Raw genomic sequence first — 14082 nt, forward strand, 5'->3', positions numbered from 1 at the left:
TGCTAATGTATTTCCACATAACGTGCACCTAATACATTAAAAATACTGGAAATAAAAAAGTCAAATGTTTATTATATAAATTAAACGGAAAACTATATACTGAAAATGTAATCGTTGATCAGTTTTCAGATATCATTCATCAGTTTTTATTAGGAGGGATATAGTTGTTGTTGTTGTTGTGGTTGTTGTTGCCTTTGCTGCTGCAGCTGCAGCTGTTGTTTTATTTCTGGTATGTTTGGGAAATTTTTTATTTAAACTTCTTTCTTGAAACGGATTGCGCTCGTTTAAGTTTAAGCCTGTATATAAAAATTGTTACAATTGTTATGAAACAATAAAATTTAAAATAAAAAAAAATCTGGTACATGTATATATATTTATTTTTGTCCTAAACAATTTGAGATCTCTAAAATTCTTACAACGGATAGTAAAAAACATTTCTTTTAAATCGCCTTTCATGCAATTGATTGTTGCTATATTTGCTATATTATGTTCTGAATACTTTTATTACAAACTTGTAATACAATTTATGCACTCCAATGTGTGTGTATTCAATACTAAATTTATTTAGCAAATATGCATTATTATGAAAATTGCCCGTATATTGAAATGGGGAAATACGTTCATGACATGCTTTCAAATAAAGAGTTTTACAATGTTGATCAGTTATAAGAGAGGATACCCTTTATAAATGGCCCGGTCATTTAAGTTAAGTTTATTCTAATTGCTGTTTAATTTTATAAATTTTACCTCCGTATGACAGTCATCCTATTTTATTTCCGTCCCACGTACTTTAAGCTTCAATCTCACTAACATCCCGGCAGAGCCCCGGTAGACGTCCGGGGTAATCCGGGAACGACCGGGGTACGACCGGGAACAACCGGAGTACATTCGTAACTCTGCCAGCAACGTCCGGGATGATCCTGGAACATCCGACATTCCACCCCCCCGGATGGAATAAAATATTTTAAACAACACCCGGAGTGGTCCGGGATGATCCGGGGAAAGTATGCTTTGCCGGCTTTCATCCTTAGCTCTGCGGGAAACGACCGGGTTGCACCGGGGAAACACCGGTAGCTCTTCGGGAGCAAATCGGGGGTGATCCGGGGCATGTTAGAGCCGGTAGAGCTACTGCAGAGCCCCGGTGAATGCTCACATAGCCCTGGTGAAGGCCGACAGAGGCCCGGTGAATGCCGGATTCCGGCAGAGCCCTGGAAGATGACGATGGAGCTACGGTTTATCCCGGTAGAACCCCGGCAAAGCCCGGTTCCTCTCAAAAGAATCACGACAATTTGCGATGATTTAACTTGTTTGTATTAAAAACCTTCCCATTTCCCTTCTAGCCAGTATAGCATAAAATCATCATGAATTACTATTCTGGAACAATAGATATTATATTAAATAAAAATTATGTATCAATGTTATCATTTTCGGGCATTTTCAATCCACCGTGGTTATACCGGGACTCTGTCTGGATCGTCCTGGGCTCTGCCAGTGCTCTGTCTGGATCGACTGGGGTTCTGCCTTGGTCAACCGGGACTCTACCGGCTTCATCAGTGAACGACCGGGGAAGCACCAGAATGAACCGTAGCTTCACCTGGGCTCTGTCTGGATGGTCCGGAGCGCATCCTGGGTGGTTAGTTAGGAATTACCGTAGTGCTGCCGGGGTAAGTGTGACCGCAACAATAATTTCACCCGGGATCGTCCCGGATCATCCCAGTAACTTACCGGGGTAGTCCTGGGCTCTGCCAGGGGTAAGTGAGACCGCAGCTTTAGTGGCAATCTTGAGACAAGAGTTATGGCACTCATGCACGCAAACGCATGTGCAGATTAATAACTATAGAAAGTTATAAAGTAAATGGTCGCCCAAATGGTTAATTCGGTGGCGGCCGGGTGTAAACATACCAAACACACACAAATAAACACTATCATGTTACACGTTTGTGTTGTTCTCTCTTTACAAGAGATAAATGACCATCTTTGGACTGACAAAAACGATATAACATTGTAGCTGTTTTATTGTACTTTTGATCGGATTACTAAATTTAGTGGTGCGTAACCGTTGACAGGATTTTACAAATATTAAACAACTATCTAAATGTTTTTTGTTGTTGATTTTCTTTCCTTCTGTCTTTCTTCTTCTTCTTTCTTTCTTTCTTTTCTTTTTTAGTCGTTTTACTTCGAATGGTCTAGTAACCGTGGTAACAAAGTCTGTCAATGCTATATTTGTGATATAAAATAGGAAAGGCTTACCACCAATTGTTATATGAAGTGAAATACGAATGCACGTTATTATCAGCACTGGCGTTAAATAAACTTTGAATACATTGGAGTCTACCTTTATTTCGTTGAAAATCTTACATCTTATAACAATTGCAAAGAATACAAGTAAACAAGTAAATTTTGCTATATCATAGAATATCCTTGTAAACTATTGCATTACATCTCAAACATTAATGCCACTAAAGTTTTCTTCTATAGTCCTTATAATGTCTATCATTTTTTGCATTGGTCTGGCTACCTTGTTTTTGTCAATTAAATACGTAGACAAAACTCAAATAAAAAATATAGACACAAAGAATATCTGAAATTGACGTTGGTATTTAAATATATATTGTGAATATATATAGTGTGTACAGATATAGAGACACGTTACAATGTTACGTAATTCATGATGTTTTTTCTCTTTTTTCATCTATTCATTGTACATTTATTTAATTTGTAAAGTACACCCTTCCTTTTAACAACATGACACAAATGGAGAATTTGAAGAATATTATTGCAGCGTTTATAAGAAAACGAGTACCTTAAGGAAAAAACAAATAAATTGGTGATACATGAAACGTTGTTATTAAATAACTGTCAATTTACATATTATATAGGCGTTTACGTTTTTGGGCGACATGAAAATAGTCTTTTTATGGTATATTTGTGACACCAGTTACATACCGCCGTCCACCCGTCAGTATCCGGTTATTTTTTATTACCACCTGAATATCCTTTTTGTTAACTGGGCGCTTTCGTAATAACAGCAAACATCTGGTTAGTTTCTCAAATTGTAACTTTATATGATATTATATTAGACCATTGCATATTCTAAAACGATTGAAACTCACAAAAAGCCGCGGTAAAATATTTCAGGTGTAATAATGAAAATCAACAATTTTTTTTTTCACTTTGCATGTTTTACATGTACATGTATACATTGTTAAGTACCCGGACTACAATAAAAAAAGTTCGTAAATAGTGATTCACACTAGTGCGACACCTAAATAAACGTCCTTTTTCAAATAAATTTGCCTTTTATATCCTGTTGGTTTGTTAGAATAAACAGATATAGACTTATGATTAAAATGCATTTACAAAAAGCTTTTGAAATTCGCAAAAAAATGAATACATTTTATGTATTTCATGAAATGTTTCTTGATGTATTTAAATGACATTTGTATGGTTGCCATTCAATACAACGGTCAAAATGTAATTGTTTTGCTGTTGATAATAGCCAGTCTTAAAAAGCAAGTATTTTATTGCTGTTCGTTGTGATACATGTAGAAATACCTAAAACTTTTATTGGTGAACTGTCCGGTATCAATTGTCTGTTTTTATATTTCGACTGGCTTAGATGTTCGATTAAATGAGACAAAATACCGACCGTCTGCTCGTCAACAAAAAATTATAGCGATTAGGACAATAACGCTTAACTTGCGATAAACAGCATTTCAATAATAATAATAATAATAATAATAATAATAATAATAATAATAATAATGTGTATGTGCATTTCGACGCTCATTGGAATTTCAACTTCATCGTTGCTAAGTTGAGTTTAATGCAATATATTCGTGTCAATAAACACAAAAAAATGGAAATTATTTTCAATTTATTTATTGGTTTTCTCAATAAGTTATATAAACATCTATGTGTTTTATTAACAATGTAATGTGCATACTACATATTTTCTTTCTTTTTCTTTAAATCAGAGTTTTTTCCAGTGATTTGAAAAAATTTCAACTTTCAACTGCCATTTTTTTAAAAAAAAAATACAACTGTATAATTCACCCTGAGCAGAAAAAAAGAAGTTTTAAAAGAAATGTAATTATTGCATTATTATGCAATGTAAATTCAAATGGTCAGGATATAAGTTCAAGAGTTATGCTATCTAATTCACGGTGAAGTCACAAAAAGAAATATCATTTTGCATTAAGAAATGAAATGTTGTAAACGACATTACCATTTATAAACCGAGGTTTGAACTAAATTTAAAAGTATCTTATTTATTAATAGCATGCGCATAATGCCGCTCGATAAATCGGAAAGTGTAACAAATGTCTTTGTATGATAAATAAAATCATTTTGAGAACACCCTTTCCCTTACCCCAACCTCGCGAGTCTTCTTAAAGATATTTTATATTTAAAGTTTAAGTAAAGTAAGTTTAAGTAAGTTTAATTTACTTTACATCTCCCTTAGATACGGAACTTATCAGTCAGTAAATATTTCAGTTTATTTAATTAAAATGCATGAAATTTGATGTCATTTTCACATCCTGTAATTTATGTAAGTAAACATGCGTCTATGGTAATTTTTATGATGAAAAAGTAAACAACAATTTAAAGGCGCGTTAGATTACATGGACAAAAGACACGTGAAATTAACCAAATCTGTTTTCGTGATATTACACATCAACGCCTTGTATCACATTCTAAAACCATAAATGTGATCACACCTTTTGAATTTACATAAAGGTAATGTATGACTGTCCAAATTCCTTATAAACATCCTCGCCCTTTTTTATTCATACAATTTTTTGTCACGTGATTCACAAAGTACCCTTTTATGGCTAGTATGTATCAGGACCAGGACTTCAAAGCCCGTGTAAAAAGACACCATGTCCTTACTGACAGACAATATTCGTAAAATCAGTATTTTTATAACATGTTAAGGAGATATCATGACAAGATGGCTTCAATATTTTGTTTAGGCTAGATTTTTTATGAACAAGATAAAATCCTACATTCATTTTCTATTTAATCATATTTTGGAATATAGAAAATACTATTGACGATAGTAAAGCTGTGGTAAGAACTTAAAATTTCATTTTTTTTTTTCGAATAATACTTAAATGATTATAGCTCTATTATTGATAATAAACCAACGGTATGTGACCATGTGGTGTCGAATCCACTTTTTTGCAAAATACTTATAGACTGAAATAAGGGAAATAAGCGTTATACTAGTCAGTCATCATGAAACTAGCTCATATATCACCGTGAAATGTTTTGGAATCGTTCCTATAGTTCAATAAGTGACAACCAATATCTATAGTTTTTATAAAGAGACTCCATTTTGAATTTTTGACATTTAAGGACTTTATTTTGATGAAGGTGTGGGGTCCTAACTTGATTGTAAAATTTCAACATATTTGCTCACTTCGTCTTTCCGAAACAACTATTTTACTTGTGAAAAAAGACAGAAAAAATTAAAGCGTTTTTTAAGCATTTACCTCTAATTGTACTCAAATTAACGCAGATATACGATTTTCAATTTAATTCTGAGTATACCCTTTATTATCTTATGAATATCTTTCTGTTTTAAGTACCGGACTTAATCTACGTACGCAATTCAAATTTTATGTTTTTAGTCCTTTGAACAAGTCGTTGTTTTTTTAAATGATGACAATGAAAGATAACCATTTATTTTCAAAGACAGGCTGTTTTCATTACTGATCTAACAATTTTACGGTTCAAAGACTTTTAACAATTTCATTGCGTACACACTGAAAAAACTATTTTACAGCAAATGACCCAAGTTACAAATACTTAAAACTCAAACATTTCTTTTATTTGAAATGCAGACATTAGATAATTTGTTTCGAACTAGTATAATCTTACCGCCTCCTGATTTACAAATATTTGTTCAATGGATACAAGTTTGTCCAATTCATTTCCTCTGACACCGAGTTTACATAAATCAATCATACCAATTAAAGAAATATATTTCACTTATTGCTTAGTCAGCGAAATACTTTGTTTAAACTACAAAACTACATGTGTACGTTGTCCACTTTAATACATTAAAAATTAAAAATGTTAAACATATATATGTTGAAATAGAAATGTGTAATATCTGTTAAGAACTTGTCCTTTATCATTAAAAATAAATGTTGTGATATTATGATGAATATTTAGATTTTAGCCAGCTTATAGTATTAAGCCTTGACAGGAGGCATGGCATAGCTCTACACTATTGGCAAACACATTGCAGTTTCGACAATATCGAAGGGGAAATATCCAATGTTGCATTAAAAAGCTCACGTGCTAATAATTCCAGCCAGATAAGTCATCTATCTAAAGACACATTACTACAAATTAAACCATTAATTAAGCCTTCGTGGTCAATCCTTATGCATCAAAACTCCAAACCGGTTTTAAATAGCCGATACACACTCCAAGACCGATATTATTTACAAATGTCAATTTGAGCATGATTTTTTATTGGCTAAACAGATATCTGAGTCAGTTTCTTATATGCAATATTTGTTGAAATTGGAGTTAAAATTATTCGAGAAGGATATATGATAATTACTTGAGGAAAACTTGCAAGTATATGCTTGACGTGCAATTTTCGAATAAAATCTTTTACCTAAGTAAAATGATAATACCTATATAACAAGATGAATAAACACGTTATTGTAATTGAAATTATTATATTTTGTTTACTGATGTTTATTGTTATTTTTATCATTATTAATTATTATTTGCATTTGAGGTAGGAGTAAAAATCATTTTGGCATAACTTCGTTCATATCTTCCATTCTTTCCAAATTTTGATCATTTCTTCCATTCTGTCCAAATTTTGATCATTTCCTTCATTCTGTCCAAATTTTGATCATTTCTTCCATTTTGTCCAAATTTTGATCATTTCTTCTATTGTGTCCTAACATTTTACATTTCTCCCATTCTGTCCTTTATTCGTTCATTTCATCAATTCTGTCATTTTTTCGTTCATTTCTTCCACTTTGTCCTAACGTGGTTCATTTATTCTATTATATCCAAACAAAGTACATTCCTTACTTTTTATGCTTTTATGTTCATTTCTTCCACTTTGTCCTAACATGGTTTATTTCTTTCATTTTCTTCCAGTTTGTCATAACTTCTATTTCTTCCAAAAAAAATAAAGGTTTTTATATTTAATTTATATATTAAGTGCAAAACAAGCATCAATCTGTTGTTACAGTTAATGTGATACTTAAAACTTTCCCTGGTATAAAAGTTATAAATGAAGTTCTACATATCCAATTGTCCATACAACATTTACCCGGTCGGGAATAAAGAACCGTCCGATCAATCACGTATTTTTCCGATATGACAATATCAATACGTTTCGCTGTTACCTGACATTTTAACAGAAGTCTTCTTTTTCATGGTAACTGCAGGAGTAGTTCCGAACAATTCTATGATACAGGTGTAAGATTATTTTAGTACAAACTTAGTATGAAGCGTATGCTGATAGCTTGATATGTCTATATTGAGCGGAAAGAAGAATAAATAGTAAAATATCCCAAATGAATGATTGTTAATTCTTCAGGTGATTATATTGGACAAGAAATCAATACATCTTTTGTTAAGGTTTCACCGACAGAGGTTATACCTAAAGTTTCATCGACAGAGGTGATTTTATACAGAGCATGCAAATTGGATCATATACGTTGTTATTTTAAGATGGATTGGTGACAATAGAAAGAAGGATTAACTTATAAAACGGGGTCTGAGGTACAGTTTTTATTGAAAAATATCTAAAAGTACTCAGATATGAAGTGAGTAATTGACAACGTATTAGGTAATAAATCAATTTCCGATTAGAAATTCATATTTTATTGTTTATATTATACCGTTTTACGGTTGTAATTTACATATGCAAACAATGGCCCGCCCTGTCATATACTTTACAACAAGTGCACTTCACTGATCAATGTTAATATTTTTTTCGCTTCTGTTCTATTAAAATATTCATATTGTCTGGATTATATTTCACTATATTACTTGTTTGTTGATCGATACAATATTGTACATTTCTCTAATTAGTTTTATTCTTTTATTCCACAATACTATAATTCCATGACAGGGCATTCTTATATGCCGGACATTTACTCGTTATCATTGATTTGAATATCATTTTCCTCCATGTAACGAGAACATACAAACCCGTATTTATGTCATCGATGTTAAATTGTAATTACAAAGCAGTTTTTCCGCTTTAGTAGATAAGGTGGGATGAGGTTACATGTTCACGAAATAATATCCTCATGGAAACAATTTTTACAGCATGTGACGAAATATGGTATGTTAAAATGTTCAAAGACTCAGAATAGCGTAAAATTGTCCGCGTAAGCTGACACTCTGGCGTTCAGCGAATGCATTTCACAAATTTGATATAAATTTATCTCATAAAGGGAGACAACACAAAAGAAAATGGAAGTTGACCTAGAGTTATCTATCGCATACCCAGATACCTTACAGAAGGGTGACAAATTCAAATTTAACAACAAAATTTAAAGTAAAATAAACCAACTTAGTTGACTAAATGATACTGGTTTAAAGTAAGCCTATGAAAGACACAGACAAGAAATATATATAGTACAAGCATATCTGTAATTCATTAACCCCCATACAGACAACGAGATGTTATAACGACTTTACGATACCCTATTGTTGTATTAAATGACAACGCTATAATTTACAGCAAATATTTCATACTCTTTTAGTTTATTTAATCATAATATTTAGGGGAAAACGGCAACAATGTTAAAGCTCCCAATCTAAAAGCGTCTCCCGATTTTTTTTATTTCATGCAGGTATTGGCTTGGTAAAGGGTGATCTGCCAAAATCTTGACAACGATCACGAAATTCTTAAATCAAGTAAGAAAAATGGTAAAAAAATATCGTGACAAATTAGTAAAAATATTGTATTATGTGCTAGAAACAGTAAAAAGGCAAAGTACAAAATAAATAAATAAATAAATCAAAAGAAGCAAAATCTATTCAGATCTAACGATCGCAACTTTCAAGTCTCTACTTAAACATTGATAATAAGTCAGCTATAGTCGATGTTTATTTTATTAAAATGAACTATTTAAATATCGTAAAACATAACAGTCCTTCATCATACGAAAATAAAGAGTAAGACATACTTTTTTATACAAACAATATATCATGTGATATTATGTAAATAATGCATAATAACTAGGCTTGATTTAGCTGGCGACATACAAAGACAAGATGATGCGATAAACGCGATTACCGGATCTTAATCAAACTTGATTTAACTAAATAAATTATACATTGTTTGCTAAAGATACTTGTAGAAGGGCCAACATGAAGAATTCAAAAAATATCGCCATAAAATGTGATCGAGTATATCATACATCAACCTTAAAAGTATGGGTTTTTGTAAAAAAAAAATAATAATACGACTCGTGTTTTCAGTTTGAACTTTTTTTTTTTTTTTGGTGCTTGTGTTTGAAGTTCTATCATGCAAAAAATCACCTTTACAACTACCTATAAATATTATTGAGTGACTCTTTGCGGGATGTGTTTATTAAGTCTCGTTAAAACCGAAATCGCCCGCACGTTTGCATTGCATCTTAACTTCTAACATATTCAGGTTAAAATACTTTAATCAATAGATAGCCAGGTAGGCAAGTCAGTTACATAAATCATAGCATGGAATTAGAAAGTACGAGGGTCATATGCTTTCATATATGTTAACAATGCTAAAAGATATCACTGTAACAATATGTGTAGGGTAATCACTGATGACGGCGAATATACGTATAAGTTCTTACTCTAAAACATCCGCTAATTTAATTTTTATATTTTGTAGGGACGAAAATATTAGCTATGGATCAATCAAACAGTGCATCCCGTAATAACTTATAGCCAGAATTTTTCCGGCCCAAATGAAAATCGAACTGTTTTGGTTGTATTGGTAAAAATTCTCGGTCGACTTTCATAACCTCTGATCCTCTTTCAAGTGCCATTTTATTAATTTCTGCCCATTGTTTTCTCGTTACGCACGCATTCTTTAACTTGGAGACTGCCGCTTTTCGTGGAATGGCACTTATGTGTCACATTTAAGGTTCCATGAAAGCCACCGTATGAACACATCTGCGGATGTTTCAAAATTCCAAAATTTAACATATCATGTTCAATGTTGAATACTGCTTAAGCCGGTGCTAGGGGACGTGGAGAGTAATTTGCTATTGCATTTTCCATTACCATCCTGAATTCGAGCCAGGAACATCTTTATTTCTCTTTTATTTTTTATGGTTATATACAAGAGAACTGGTGGTCTGATCAGACTGTAAAACATTGTGATAACAGTCTCGTTTCAATTGAATGTTTTTTAAAAAAAAACGACTTAAATGATAAAGAATTCGGACGAGGCATTATACATACAAACATAATATAGATATTTCTTCCAAAATCAATAGTTTATAAGTACCATTGCCTTAGTTTTGAAAGGTTTTAAAACAGGGATATTTGTAAACAAGTATTCCTTCACAATTTTGTTTGATAAAACACTTTTTGATGACCTAATTTTAAATCTTGACATGATAAATGAGCAGTGTTACACGCTCAATGCTGAAGTAGACACTTTCAGATTATAAATTTGAATTTTTTTAACGAATTTAAAGCTTCTGTTTCCGAGTGTATGTTATTTGAAGTGGTTATAGTTTATTGACATTTTTTTATGAGGCTTAAGTTGTTTTCCTCTTGTCAACAAATCAATTTGCATGTGAAAAAGGTTCGAGAACTTGTAAATTTAGCTTTTTAAAACTAAACAAAGCATTTTTATGAATATACATGTAAAGTATGTAAAACAGTATCATCATATATCGCTTTTAGAAAATTCTATATATTCTAAATATTATTTGATTTGGCAGTGTATTTGTGTATTTGTAGGAAACAACCATCATTTCTCTGTTCACACATCTACGTAAATGTATAACACGCACGTAGACGTAACGTATAAGTACGAGCTCATATGTGTAATCAACACTTTTACACGCAGCATTCGTACAACATATGCATGCACATTGGAAATGATACATTGTATACATATACAGTTAGAAGCACTAATACTCATTTTTCACACAGTATCACATGTAGAACAAATACATTTACTCTTAACAAAGTTGTACTCATATATACAATAAGTAATCAGTTATCAGTATAAACAATTAGCAAACATCTCTTTTCACTGCAATACCTATACATATATAGAACAATTGTAACATATATGAAGAATTAGTGTGTAGATCAGCAAATGAAATAGTTAAAAATAACGATATCGCGACAGTACCATTTAGCATAACGTTCATCTTTAAAATATGATATATCTATAAAAAAAATTATACACCAATAATAAAACTGGTACAGCACACCTTTAAATAGATGAGATATTTAATGGTCATGGATAGAATCAAATTTTGATATACTACACCAAAAGACCCATCCTAGTGAATGTATATGTTCACCTTCTATTAGATTACACACTATAAAAAAGCCCTTTTAACATATAATTATTGTATCGTGTGATATACGTACTGGAAGTGAACTTGAAATATATATTTCTATATGAAAGGTTCAACATTAATTGTTATATACAGTAATGCCACATTTTCTTCTAAAAACTAGTCATGTAATAAATGCACAAATGATTCTTTGAATCATTAAAAATGGGAATTGTTCCCACTGCAATGTCGCTTTGGCCATTATGTTATGTGATTTTGTACACCATTCTTTATGGACAAAAACTGCAATTTGTAAAAATTGAATTACTTTATAAATGCAAATTCAAGATTTCGTACCCATCCATAGTATATAAATCCAACTAATCACACTCATCACACGTGATGGGTTGTTCTCTTTAATTATATTTGATATACATTTTTTCCTTATATTGTTCTAAATATAATGCGTCTAATTTTCTTGTTTATTTCAGATATCTTGTTGAAAGATGAGGAATGTGCATTTATTATCTACCCTTCTTTTATTCACATACATAAGTCAATCTCTGAGCGCTGGTAGGTATATTATGTTCAATTTAACTTCAATTCTTAGATTATAATACAATCATTTAATTTCTAAATTTAAGTTTTATATATAAAAACGTTTTTAAAACGACAACGCCATTGAAACAATTGCCGACACAACTCGATTCAACGCAAATGTTCCAAAACAAAACGCAAAAATTGCATAGATATTCAAAATAAACGAAAAATAATTGTTATTTTTATAAATTTCGCATTGAGAGATCTATATTTTGTTTTAAACAGCACACTTTTACTTTTTCTTTTCTTACAATTTTTAGTGACATGGGTTTCTCCTGAAAATAATGCCACGTTAACAGTAAGTGAAGATGACAATTTTGAAACAGTTGTAGACACGCTAAATGCTACTGCAGCAAACACCATCACTTACACAGTGGTCAGCCAGGTTCCGGCAGACGACAAATTCGGAATTCAGAATACCAACGAGCTTTATTTAAAAGGAACGCTGGATTATGAGACAACAAATTCATATACGGTCGTTTTAAGGTACGACATACTTATCAAAATGTTTCTTTATAACACATACGAGCCGTATTAAAGATCCTGTAATTGAGGTTGTATACCACACTAAGTGAAATTTTATATATAATTATGTATATAAAATTATGCTTATAAAACAATTTTCAAACATCGAAGAATATGTAAAGTATGTACTGCAAATATGGACATATTATATGAAATCATTAAGATTTATGCATTAATTTCTTATTGAAAAGTTTGACTTACACTTTATAGAAAATAATTTTTATTACCTCCCTTTCTTTACATGAAATGTTAAATTCTGTAATATCTTTATAAATAATGCCTTTTGGAACTTACAAAATTGATAAATCTTAATTTGAGCATCATATTTATGATATAAAACCATAAAACATATATGAAAGGATCTTTAAAGATATGTAGTAATGTTCAATTTAAAAATTAATTAGATTTAAGAAAAGAAAACTCTTGTACAATACATGTATCGAGCTGAAAGTGGTATATTTAATGTTTAATTTCAAGCAAACCATTTACTTAACTAAAAAGCACGGGATTACGAAATAATAAAAAAACAAGAGCTTTTTTTTTTAGGTAAAATGATATGGATTTTCTCCTATTTCATGTATCAAGTATAACGCTCTTATTTTTTCAGAGCTTTTGATAGCACTGCTAGCGAAGATATCACTGTTACAATAGCAGTAACCGATGTAAATGATGAAGCACCTGTTATCACATCCCCTACCTCTGTTACTTTATTAACAAATACAGCTACAGGTAAGTAAAACATTTTGTAATAAATGGTACATAGAAAAATACCTTTATAAGTCTGTTAATCGTCCGCATAAATATTATTCGTCACAAAGTGGTATCAAGTTCGTCCGACTTGACTCGGGTGATATCTTTTAATGATCGATAGACATTTTTAAATAAGAAACTCAAAACCTTATGTTCATAAGAACTGAAACAATTAAACTACTTCTGTTAAATAAAAAAGGATAAAGACAAACCAATATTCATCATAAAATTGGTCACACAACATTAAAGTCACTCAGAACTTTATCAACATGTTTTCATGAAAAATTGCATAAGAATATCCGAATGTTTCATCTGTCTTTTTTATCAGTATTTGGAATACTTACGTTCTTGTAAATGTACCGATTGTAGGCCACCAATCCATTTTTAAGTAAAAACGAATCAGTACCCAATTCAAAATAATGAATTAGTACACATTCGTACTAAGACATGGCTAAAAAAGCAATGCTAGGTAAAGGACATATGATTTTCGCCATTGTAAAGAATTTTTACTTTGAAGACTGAAAAACTAATTCACAGATGCGAGCGGATATAATGCCACAAAATATTTTATGGTCAACAAGTCATAAAATCCTTTCAATTTTAATACGGCGAGTTTTTCGACAGCAGTTCGTTGAGTTCCGTAAAAATACGGAAAATGTCACGTGATCTTATTTTAGTTTTGGTAGATAAGAGCATA

This window comes from Ruditapes philippinarum, unplaced genomic scaffold, assembly GCF_026571515.1.
Source record: "Ruditapes philippinarum isolate M1 unplaced genomic scaffold, ASM2657151v2 ctg2009_1_1_1_1, whole genome shotgun sequence".
Classification (NCBI taxonomy): Eukaryota; Metazoa; Mollusca; class Bivalvia; order Venerida; family Veneridae; genus Ruditapes; species Ruditapes philippinarum.